We start from the raw sequence: 12,806 nt of genomic DNA, 5'->3' as shown, positions 1-12,806 counted from the left end.
TGACAACATTCAGGAGAGGGAAAACCCTTAACCTGTTCTGTGCCTTGGACGAGATGATCTCGTCCAAGGCTACAGTTCCCCTGTGCCTTGGACGAGATCATCTCGTCCATGGCACAGGGGAACTTGGGGGCACGCTAGCGCGCCCCCCGTGCACCCCCCTTCCCCCCCCAGGCGGGGATGGAAGGGGAAGACCTTCCCCTTCCACCCCCGCCCCCCCCCACGGCAATCCGATGACGTCAGCGCGCGCTCAGCGCGCTGACGTCATCGAGTGTTGCCGGCGCGCTGGAAGCCATTTGCTTCCAGCGCGTCTTCGGAGCAGGAGCTCTAAGGTGAGTCCTCTCCGTTTTTGGGGGGCGGGGGGTTTGAGAAAACAGACATGGGGGGAAAGGAAAGGGTTTTTCCTTTCCCCCTGTGTCTGTTTTCTCAAGATTCCTGCTCCACGATCGCGGGCAGGGCCCGCGATCGTGGAGCAGGAATCTCCACTAGCCACCAGGGATTTTCTGTTTGACTAAATTTGGGGGCGACCCCTTGGGCAAGGGTCGCCCCCCCCGGGGGCAATTTTTATTTGGATTTCGCCCCCCCCCCCTGGGGGCAGATCGGCCGTTTTTTCGGCGGATCTGCTCCCAGGGGGGGGGCGAAAACCACTAGACACCAGGGATGTATTGTTTTATGTTTGTTTTTGGGGGCGACCCCTTGGGCAAGGGTCGCCCCCCCCGGGGGCAATTTTTATTTGTATTTCGCCCCCCCCTGGGGGCAGATCGGCCGTTTTTTCGGCGGATCTGCCCCCAGGGGGGGGCGAAAACCACTAGACACCAGGGATATCGTTTTTTGTGTGTGTTTTTGGGGGCGACCCCTTGGGCAAGGGTCGCCCCCCCCCGGGGGCAATTTTTATTTGTATTTCGCCCCCCCCTGGGGGCAGATTCGCCGATTTTTCGGCGGATCTGCCCCCAGGGGGGGGCGAAAACCACTAGACACCAGGGATATATTTTTTTATGTTTGTTTTTGGGGGCGACCCCTTGGGCAAGGGTCGCCCCCCCCCCCCCCGGGGCAATTTTTATTTGTATTTCGCCCCCCCCTGGGGGCAGATCGGCCGTTTTTTCGGCGGATCTGCCCCCAGGGGGGGGCGAAAACCACTAGACACCAGGGATATCGTTTTTTGTGTGTGTTTTTGGGGGCGACCCCTTGGGGAAGGGTCGCCCCCTGAAAGGGGGCACAGAGGTGTTGCCCATTTCTGCCCCCCTTGGGGTCCGATTGGCCAATTCTTTTACGCCCATCTACCCCGAGGGGGGCAGGATCCACTTAGGTACCAGGGACAACTTCTAAGTTCTTGGTGGTGGGGTGTTTGTCAACTGGCAAAGTATTTGTATTTGTGATTATAACAATTTATTTCTTCTTTTTCTTCTAGTTCAACGCTTTTGCTTCCTTTGCTGTGGATCTTTGAGGTTTTGGCAGTAGTTGTCCAGTGGTTTGCATAGTTGCATGTTTTAGGTAAGTGAACGCAATTTACTCCAAAGGAGTATTGTTGACATGTTTGTAGGTGGTGTACTAAATGCAGTATTGTGTGTTTGACATTGTCCTTAGATTTGAGCACAGTGGTGTTTGTGTTGTCATATGTCTAAATTGCTTTTTTCTTTTTTCTTTTTAGTGGGATATCATTGGTGATTGCAGAGTAGTTGCTTGGTGAGTAGCTATTTCAGGCAACTGTGTGGTATAGTTTTTTGCAGTACATAACTCTTTGTGATAAAGCTACACTTTGTTCATTACTTATTTTAGTGCTAGTTGTTGTTGGCAATCCATTTGTTGTTAGGATCATGGCTAGCCGCAAAGTGACCGCTCAGCAGGTTGTTCGCATGCTCTTTGAGTCGTCTTCAGACCATGATTACGACACTGACTCTGCATCTGAGGCAGAGGAGGAAGCAGGAGATTCTGGAAGTGAGTTTTCAGTCCAAGAGCATTCTTCTGATGAGGAAGCTACTCTCAGTGCAGATGAAGGGCCTGTGTTAGAGGAGGACATTGATGTGCCAAGAGTGCAGCAGCCTGGGGCTGCAGGGTTTCCCATTGGAAGACCTGACACCTGGATTGCCCCAAACATGGAGCAGCCACAGTTACCTGCATTTACTGGTCTCCCAGGGTGTAGAGTTAATACGGAAAACTTTCTGCCTGTCCAATTCTTTCACTTGTTTATGGACGATGTATTTTTGGAAGAGATTGTGGAGCAGACAAATGTGTATGCAGAGCAATATTTGCGGGACAACGCTGCCAGACTTAAGCCTCAGTCTAGAGCTACTCATTGGGTTCCCACATATCTGGAAGAGATGAAAAGGTTTTTAGGTTTGACTTTTTTGATGGGGTTGATCAGGAAGCCGTCACTGGCTTCTTATTGGTCTACTAGTCCCTTGATGGCAACTGCTATATTTCCTGCAACTATGACACGTAATCGGTATTTGCTTCTTCTTCGTATGCTGCATTTTGTAGACAATGCTTTAGCCTTGCCACGAGATCACCCTGATTGTGACCGCCTTTTTAAGATTAGGCCTGTCCTTGATCATTTTGTGGATCGGTTTTCAGAGGTCTATGTTCCAGGCAAAGAGATAAGTGTGGACGAGTCTTTGGTCCTTTTCAAGGGGCGTTTAGTTTTTAAGCAGTACATCCCTAGTAAGAGGGCACGGTATGGGATTAAATTGTATCTGCTGTCAGAAAGCAGTACAGGATATGTTTATAATTTCCGGGTCTACACTGGTAGGGATTCCAGTATTGACCCTCCTGGTTGTCCGGCCACTTTTGGAGTTAGCGGAAAAATTGTGTGGGAACTTGCTAGACGGCTGTTTAACAAAGGTCACCATTTGTACGTAGATAATTTCTACACTGGAGTGCAGTTGTTCAAGGAGTTGTTTAGGGTGGACACTGTTGCTTGTGGCACAATCCGTTCTAACCGCAAAGGCTATCCAAGGGAGCTTGTCTGTAAAAAACTTGAGAGGGGACAGTGCAGTGCCTTGCGGAATAATGAGCTGTTAGCTATGAAATTTTCAGACAGGAGGGATGTGTACATGCTATCGACCATCCACGATGAGAGTACTTCCCCTGTGGCTGTTTGGGGTCAGGTTGCGGAAGTGCGCAAACCTGCGTGCATTTTGGACTACAATAGGCACATGGGTGGTGTTGATAGAGAAGATCAGAGGTTGGAACCTTACACTGCTCTTCGTAAGTCGTATGTGTGGTATAAAAAGTTGGCCCTACATTTATTTCATTTGGCAACTTTTAATGCCTTTATTGTATACAAGGATTGTTCACCTGAGTCAAGGATGACTTTTGTTAAATTTCAGGAGTCGGTGATAGAAAGCCTTATTGTGGTGGAACCGGCAAGAGTTCCTAGAGTAGAAGTGGTGGAGGATGTGGCTAGATTGAAAGATCGGCACTTTCCAGATCACATTCCTCCCACTCCCAAAAAAGACATGCCCACAAAGAAATGTAGAGTATGTGCCCGGAGATCAATCCGGAGGGAGAGCCGGATGTACTGCCCCGAATGCCCTTCAAAGCCTGGGCTGTGTGTGCCCAGCTGTTTTAGAAGTTACCACACAAGGAAAAACTTTTGGGAAATACCGTGAGCGTAAGCTGTCTGTTTTATATTTTCATATGTTTCACGGTTGGCATCTGTCGTGTATTTAGTTTGAGGTTTTGTGTTTGTAGTTTAGTGCCTATTTTATAATTAGTAGTTTATTTGTTGTTTATAAATTAAAAAAAGTGATTGCGGTGTGCGTGGGGTGGCGCTTGGCTGGCGGTGTGCGTGGGGTGGCGCTTGGCTGGCGGTGTGCGTGGGGTGGCGCTTGGCTGGCGGTGCCAGCCAAACGGCAGTCCACACTCCCATCAGCTGGTGTGATTCTTGTATCAGGCATGTGGGCGTATGTAAGTGATGGGCCCTTGAGTGGCGCGGTCTGTCGATGTGAGTGTTGTAATGTGCTGGGCCCGTGGCTGGCGGTGTGAATGGTCTTGTGCGTGTCATGTATGAAAGGTGTGTGAATGGACTGTAAAGCGGTTGGTGCCTTGTCACGGCTTTACAGCTCACGAGCTGCGAGTCATTGGTTCACTTTTTTGCCTTTCAGTTATTAGCAGTGCATTTCATTTTTGTGAAATCTCTTGTTAATAAAATTTGATCCACTGAACCATCACTCACCCTCGTGCCAAATCCAACCAGTATGTGTTGTAAAAAATGACAAAACCTGCTCCGCTGTAATCAGGCGTCGCAGCACACCTGTGACACGCTAGGTGCCTCGGGTGGGACCCCGATGATGAAGCATGCCACCAACTTGGTTGGTGGGTGAGGGGTCTTCTTCACATAACCTAAGTGTGTTTCTTTTCACTATTTTAGTGTTTGGCACATAACGGACGTATGTGCACACATCAAAATGATATATTGCAAAAATACCTCTCCCTTCTATCTCTTCAGGTTTTGGGCCTTATTCTGTTGCAGGCACCTGGCCCACCCACACAAGTGAGGTATCATTTTTATCGGGAGACTTGGGGGAATGGTGGGTGGAAGGAAATTTGTGGCTCCTCTCAGATTCCAGAACTTTCTGCCACAGAAATGAGAGGAAAAAGTGTTTTTTTGGCCAAATTTTGAGGTTTGCAAAGGATTCTGGGTAACAAAACCTGGTCCGAGCCCCGCAAGTCACCCCTCCTTGGATTCCCCTAGGTCTCTAGTTTTCAGAAATGCACAGGTTTGGTAGGTTTCCCTAGGTGCCGGCTGAGCTACAGGCCAAAATCCACAGGTAGGCACTGTTTTCTTCAAAAATTTTGGTTGTGTCCACGTTGCGCTTTGGGGCGTTTCCTGTCGCGGGCGCTAGGCCTACCCACGCAAGTGAGGTATCATTTTTATCGGGAGACGTGGGGGAACGCTGGGTGGAAGGAAATTTGTGGCTCCTCTCAGATTCCAGAACTTTCTGCCACAGAAATGTGAGGAACATGTGTTTTTTTAGCCAATTTTTGAGGTTTGCAAAGGATTCTGGGTAACAGAACCAGGTCCGAGCCCCGCCAGTCACCCCTCCTTGGATTCCCCTAGGTCTCTAGTTTTCAGAAATGTACAGGTTTGGTAGGTTTCCCTAGGTGGCGGCTGAGCTAGAGGCCAAAATCTACAGGTAGTCACTTTGCTAAAAACAGCTCTGTTTTCTGTGATATGTCCACGTTGTGTTTTGGGGCATATCCTGTCGCGGGCGCTAGGCCTACCCACGCAAGTGAGGTATCATTTTTATCGGGAGACGTGGGGGAACGCTGGGTGGAAGGAAATTTGTGGCTCCTCTCAGATTCCAGAACTTTCTGCCACAGAAATGTGAGGAACATGTGTTTTTTTAGCCAATTTTTTAGGTTTGCAAAGGATTCTGGGTAACAGAACCAGGTCCGAGCCCCGCCAGTCACCCCTCCTTGGATTCCCCTAGGTCTCTAGTTTTCAGAAATGTACAGGTTTGGTAGGTTTCCCTAGGTGGCGGCTGAGCTAGAGGCCAAAATCTACAGGTAGTCACTTTGCTAAAAACAGCTCTGTTTTCTGTGATATGTCCACGTTGTGTTTTGGGGCATATCTTGTCGCGGGCGCTAGGCCTACCCACGCAAGTGAGGTATCATTTTTATTGGGAGACGTGGGGGAACGCTGGGTGGAAGGAAATTTGTGGCTCCTCTCAGATTCCAGAACTTTCTGCAACAGAAATGTGAGGAACATGTGTTTTTTTAGCCAATTTTTTAGGTTTGCAAAGGATTCTGGGTAACAGAACCAGGTCCGAGCCCCGCCAGTCACCCCACCTTGGATTCCCCATGGTCTCTAGTTTTCAGAAATGTACAGGTTTGGTAGGTTTCCCTAGGTGGCGGCTGAGCTAGAGGCCAAAATCTACAGGTAGTCACTTTGCTAAAAACAGCTCTGTTTTCTGTGATATGTCCACGTTGTGTTTTGGGGCATATCCTGTCGCGGGCGCTAGGCCTACCCACGCAAGTGAGGTATCATTTTTATCGGGAGACGTGGGGGAACGCTGGGTGGAAGGAAATTTGTGGCTCCTCTCAGATTCCAGAACTTTCTGCCACAGAAATGTAAGGAACATGTGTTTTTTTAGCCAATTTTTTAGGTTTGCAAAGGATTCTGGGTAACAGAACCAGGTCCGAGCCCCGCCAGTCACCCCTCCTTGGATTCCCCTAGGTCTCTAGTTTTCAGAAATGTACAGGTTTGGTAGGTTTCCCTAGGTGGCGGCTGAGCTAGAGGCCAAAATCTACAGGTAGTCACTTTGCTAAAAACAGCTCTGTTTTCTGTGATATGTCCACGTTGTGTTTTGGGGCATATCTTGTCGCGGGCGCTAGGCCTACCCACGCAAGTGAGGTATCATTTTTATCGGGAGACGTGGGGGAACGCTGGGTGGAAGGAAATTTGTGGCTCCTCTCAGATTCCAGAACTTTCTGCAACAGAAATGTGAGGAACATGTGTTTTTTTAGCCAATTTTTTAGGTTTGCAAAGGATTCTGGGTAACAGAACCAGGTCCGAGCCCCGCCAGTCACCCCACCTTGGATTCCCCATGGTCTCTAGTTTTCAGAAATGTACAGGTTTGGTAGGTTTCCCTAGGTGGCGGCTGAGCTAGAGGCCAAAATCTACAGGTAGTCACTTTGCTAAAAACAGCTCTGTTTTCTGTGATATGTCCACGTTGTGTTTTGGGGCATATCCTGTCGCGGGCGCTAGGCCTACCCATGCAAGTGAGGTATCATTTTTATCGGGAGACGTGGGGGAACGCTGGGTGGAAGGAAATTTGTGGCTCCTCTCAGATTCCAGAACTTTCTGCCACAGAAATGTGAGGAACATGTGTTTTTTTAGCCAATTTTTGAGGTTTGCAAAGGATTCTGGGTAACAGAACCAGGTCCGAGCCCCGCCAGTCACCCCACCTTGGATTCCCCTAGGTCTCTAGTTTTCAGAAATGTACAGGTTTGGTAGGTTTCCCTAGGTGGCGGCTGAGCTAGAGGCCAAAATCTACAGGTAGTCACTTTGCTAAAAACAGCTCTGTTTTCTGTGATATGTCCACGTTGTGTTTTGGGGCATATCCTGTCGCGGGCGCTAGGCCTACCCACGCAAGTGAGGTATCATTTTTATCGGGAGACGTGGGGGAACGCTGGGTGGAAGGAAATTTGTGGCTCCTCTCAGATTCCAGAACTTTCTGCCACAGAAATGTGAGGAACATGTGTTTTTTTAGCCAATTTTTTAGGTTTGCAAAGGATTCTGGGTAACAGAACCAGGTCCGAGCCCCGCCAGTCACCCCTCCTTGGATTCCCCTAGGTCTCTAGTTTTCAGAAATGTACAGGTTTGGTAGGTTTCCCTAGGTGGCGGCTGAGCTAGAGGCCAAAATCTACAGGTAGTCACTTTGCTAAAAACAGCTCTGTTTTCTGTGATATGTCCACGTTGTGTTTTGGGGCATATCTTGTCGCGGGCGCTAGGCCTACCCACGCAAGTGAGGTATCATTTTTATCGGGAGACGTGGGGGAACGCTGGGTGGAAGGAAATTTGTGGCTCCTCTCAGATTCCAGAACTTTCTGCAACAGAAATGTGAGGAACATGTGTTTTTTTAGCCAATTTTTTAGGTTTGCAAAGGATTCTGGGTAACAGAACCAGGTCCGAGCCCCGCCAGTCACCCCACCTTGGATTCCCCTAGGTCTCTAGTTTTCAGAAATGTACAGGTTTGGTAGGTTTCCCTAGGTGGCGGCTGAGCTAGAGGCCAAAATCTACAGGTAGTCACTTTGCTAAAAACAGCTCTGTTTTCTGTGATATGTCCACGTTGTGTTTTGGGGCATATCCTGTCGCGGGCGCTAGGCCTACCCACGCAAGTGAGGTATCATTTTTATCGGGCGACGTGGGGGAACGCTGGGTGGAAGGAAATTTGTGGCTCCTCTCAGATTCCAGAACTTTCTGCCACAGAAATGTGAGGAACATGTGTTTTTTTAGCCAATTTTTTAGGTTTGCAAAGGATTCTGGGTAACAGAACCAGGTCCGAGCCCCGCCAGTCACCCCTCCTTGGATTCCCCTAGGTCTCTAGTTTTCAGAAATGTACAGGTTTGGTAGGTTTCCCTAGGTGGCGGCTGAGCTAGAGGCCAAAATCTACAGGTAGTCACTTTGCTAAAAACAGCTCTGTTTTCTGTGATATGTCCACGTTGTGTTTTGGGGCATATCCTGTCGCGGGCGCTAGGCCTACCCACACAAGTGAGGTATCGTTTTTATCGGGAGACGTGGGGGAACGCTGGGTGGAAGGAAATTTGTGGCTCCTCTCAGATTCCAGAACTTTCTGCCACAGAAATGTGTGGAACATGTGTTTTTTTAGCTAAATTTTGAGGTTTGCAAAGGATTCTGGGTAACAGAACCTGGTCCGAGCCACACAAGTCACCCCTCCTTGGATTCCCCTAGGTCTCTAGTTTTCAGAAATGCACAGGTTTGGTAGGTTTCCCTAGGTGGCGGCTGAGCTAGAGGCCAAAATCTACAGGTAGTCACTTTGCTAAAAACAGCTCTGTTTTCTGTGATTTGTCCACGTTGTGTTTTGGGGCATATCCTGTCGCGGGCGCTAGGCCTACCCACACAAGTGAGGTACCATTTTTATCGGGAGACTTGGGGGAACATAGATTAGCAAAACAAGTACTATTGCCCCTTGTCTTTCTCTACATTTTTTCCTTCCAAATATAGGAGTGTGTGTAAAAAAGACATCTATTTGAGAAATTCCCTGTAATTCACGTGCTACTATGGTCACCCCGGAATTCAGAGATGTGCAAATAACCACTGCTCCTCAACACCTTATCTTGTGCCCTTTTTGGAAATGCAAAGGTTTTCTTGATAGCAATTTTTTACTCCTTATATTTCAGCAAATGAATTGCTGTATACCCGGTATAGAATGAAAACGCACTGCAGGGTGCAGCTCATTTATTGGCTCTGGGTTCCTCGGGTTCTTGATGAACCTACAAACCCTATATATCCCCGCAACCAGAGGAGTCCAGCAGACGTAACGGTATATTGCTTTCGATAATCTGACATTGCAGGGAAAAGTTACAGAGTAAAACGTAGAGAAAAATTTATGTTTTTTTCACCTCAATTTCAATATTTTTCTTTTTCAGCTGTTATTTTCTGTAGGAAACCCTTGTAGGATCTACACAAATGACCCCTTGCTGAATTCAGAATTTTGTCTACTTTTCAGAAATGTTTAGGTTTCTGGGATCCAGCATTGGTTTCATGACCATTCCTGTCACTGACTGGAAGGAGGCTGAAAGCACAAAAAATTGCACAAATGGGGTATGCCCCAGTAAAATGCCACAATTGTGTTGAAAAATTGGGTTTTCTGATTCAAGTCTGCCTGTTCCTGAAAGCTGGGAAGCTGCTGAGTTTAGCACCACAAACTCTTTGTTGATGCCATTTTCAGGGGAAAAACCACAAGCCTCCTTCTGCAGCCACTTTTTCCAATTTTTTTGAAAAAAACGAAAATTTCACTGTATTTTGGCCAATTTCTTGGCCTCCTTCAGGGGAACCCACAAAGTCTGGGTACCTTTAGAATCCCTAGGATGTTGGAAAAAAAGGACGCAAATTTGGCTTGGTTAGCTTATGTGGACAAAAAGTTATGAGGGCCTAAGCGCGAACTGCCCCGAATAGGCAAAAAAAGGCCTGGCACAGGAGGGGGAAAAGGCCTGGCAGCGAAGGGGTTAACAATCTATTGTGTCCCAGTTACCCCACCCCACGAACAAAGGATAACTGGTTAAAGACACAGCATAGGGGCTCATTTAGATGTGGTACTTGTGGAGTTTGTAGATGGTCATGGCATAGCAAAAAGTACTTTGTGACTGACAATGGGCAGAGATACAACATACAAACATTTATTAATTGCAACGCTAATTTTGTGGTATATGCTTTGACATGTAAATGTGAAAAGACTTATATAGGTAGCACCATTCGTTCCTTGAAAACAAGAATTGCTGAACATTATAGGGTGATTAGACAACATGACGAACATTATCCTATTTCACTACATATGGAAACATGTAAAGCGCAGAATGCACACAAGGAAGTTAAATTCTATGGTATAGAACATGGGTACTCACAAACTTTTTCTCGGGGGCCAAAATTGCAGTATGGTTTGCGGCCGAGGGCCGCACTGAAGTGACAGTGGGGGGCGGGGCTTAGAGGGGGCGGGGCTTAGAGGGAGAACAACCACCCCACCCCCTTTTTCAAAACAATGCTAAACAATGCCATCTGCACACAGCGCCATCTGCTCCCACCCCTACCCCAGTAACACACACAGCGCCATCTGCACACAGCGCCATCTGCTCCCACCCCTAGCCCAGTAACACACACTGCGCCATCTACACACAGCGCCATCTGCTCTCACCCCTACCCCAGTAACACACACTGCGCCATCTGCACACAGCGCCATCTGTTCCCACCCCTACCCAGTAACACACACAGCGCCATCTGCACACAGCGCCATCTGCTCCCACCCCTACCCCAGTAACACACACAGCGCCATCTGCTCTCACCCCTACCCCAGTAACACACACAGCGCCATCTGCTCTCACCCCTACCCCAGTAACACACACTGCGCCATCTGCTCTCACCCCTACCCAGTAACACACACAGCGCCATCTGCTCCCACCCCTACCCCAGTAACACACACAGCGCCATCTGCTCTCACCCCTACCCCAGTAACACACACTGCGCCATCTGCACACAGCGCCATCTGCTCTCACCCCTACCCCAGTAACACACACTGCACCATCTGCACACAGCGCCATCTGCTCCCACCCCTACCCCAGTAACACACACAGCGCCATCTGCTCTCACCCCTACCCCAGTAACACACACTGCGCCATCTGCACACAGCGCCATCTGCTCTCACCCCACCCCAGTAACACACACACACAGCGCACACACACAGGGCCATCTGCTCCCACCCCTACCCCAGTAACACACACAGCGCCATCTGCTCTCACCCCTACCCCAGTAACACACACTGCGCCATCTGCACACAGCGCCATCTGCTCTCACCCCACCCCAGTAACACACACACAGCGCACACACACAGCGCCATCTGCTCCCACCCCTACCCCAGTAACACACACAGCGCCATCTGCTCTCACCCCTACCCCAGTAACACACACTGCGCCATCTGCACACAGCGCCATCTGCTCTCACCCCACCCCAGTAACACACACACACAGCGCAATCTGCTCTCATGCCTACCCGAGTAACACACACTACATTAAAAACAAATAAATAAATAACCAAAGAGCCTTACCTGACTCAAAGCACTGTGAAGATGCCACAAATGTGGAACAGCAGGCAGGCAGGCGGGCAGCAGACGTGGAGCCGGTGACAGGAAGCAGACGACCAAAGCCCCGTAAAAGTTAGCTGCAAGCGCTGACTTTTATGGTGCTTTGGCTTCCAGGATCGTCAGGGCAACGCCATAAACAATGGCCGCCGTATGTAAACATAGAGGAGGGCCGCGGGAGCATGCTCCCGCGGCCCTCTTCTATGTTTACATACTGCTGCCATTATGATATGGCGTTTGGCGTAGGTCTCGCGGGCCGCCAACCTAGGTCCGTGGGGCCGCTGGCGGCCCGCGGACCGTACTTTGAGTACCGTTGGTATAGAACATGTCCAGACCAACCCCCGTGGGGGGTAATAGAGAGCCATTTCTTAGGAGGAGAGAGTCTATCTGGGTTATGCGATTTAATGCAGTTAATACAGGTCTCAATACGGATCATGAACTAGAATATTTTTTAGGAAGTGATTAATATGCATTGTATATTAACATATATTAATTCAATAGAAATACAGCATTTATTATATTTCTGGAATCTCTCGGGTTGATGGGATGCACATATATGCATGTGATTGGCCATTGATCACTTGGATGGGATGACATAATTAGAGGACTATTACACGTGGTTTTACTACTTGCCGCCACTTTGGTCACGATATATTAGCTAAAAATATAATGATCAAATATCTATTGAAGTTATCTTATGTGGAACAAGGCATAGTGAGAAGGTTAATATTATCCACACCATGCCGGGGTCATGTGGACGTGCGTATTCAACAGCGCTTTTACCCGTCCTAATTGTTCGGAAAGAATAGCCCGTCCAGAAAAGAAATAATGCCTAACTGGAGAGGGGCGTTTGGGACATGAGAATACGGTTTTGTACATGGCGGGAACACTGGGACATGCTGTATTCAATAGCGCATTTACTGGTTCAGCTGCTCAGAAAGAATGATATATCCAATATACATTTTTCTGACTGGATCAAGACATAGCGAACGTGTCAATACGATCTAAGTATGATCTGTAACATGGCCGAAACACTGGGATGCGCTTTACTTGGTGGCGCCTTCACTCGTTCTAGTTGTTCAGGAAGAATAGTCCGTTCTCTATGTTTGTAAACTGAGATATTTAGTGAACGACGACAGTCGATTGTCAGCATGCACGCTGAAAGAAGGCCGTCCACACAATCGCAGCAGTTACGAATGGAGATTACAAGTAAGTCTGAGAGGAAGCAGTCAATCTTACACTTTACTTCAAGGTAATATTTTACGGGAGGCTAACTTCCTACTGTGGTTTTATTCCAGACCCAGAATATAATTAGATGACAAAAGCAGTGGTAAGCATTACTTTTCTGAGTGGCACACATGGGGATTAGCAATAACAATATACTTCTATGTTTATGTACCGGGCACACGCTCTACAGTTTACTTTTCACTGCGGTTTTATTCCAGACCGTGATAAATAATAAGACGACGAAAGCAGTAGTGAGCATACCTTGTC

The 12,806-nt window shown here is 48.3% G+C and overlaps 1 long non-coding RNA gene across 2 annotated transcripts in view; it reads left to right on the top strand.

The window, feature by feature from the left end:
* The first annotated feature begins 12,445 nt into the window (after nt 1–12,445).
* LOC138304060 (uncharacterized) overlaps nt 12,446–12,806 on the top strand; it is a 775,383-nt gene continuing 775,022 nt past the window's right edge. The window contains exons 1-2 of one of the 2 annotated variants that reach the window (XR_011205491.1): nt 12,460–12,521; nt 12,611–12,642. This is a non-coding gene — a long non-coding RNA (uncharacterized lncRNA). Of the gene's footprint in view, nt 12,522–12,610; nt 12,643–12,806 lie in introns of both variants that reach the window. The other variant, XR_011205492.1, reaches the window with a different exon arrangement.

Source organism: Pleurodeles waltl, chromosome 7 (genome assembly GCF_031143425.1).
Source record: "Pleurodeles waltl isolate 20211129_DDA chromosome 7, aPleWal1.hap1.20221129, whole genome shotgun sequence".
Taxonomy (NCBI): domain Eukaryota; kingdom Metazoa; phylum Chordata; class Amphibia; order Caudata; family Salamandridae; genus Pleurodeles; species Pleurodeles waltl.
This window is presented reverse-complemented; position numbering and strand designations above follow the sequence as displayed.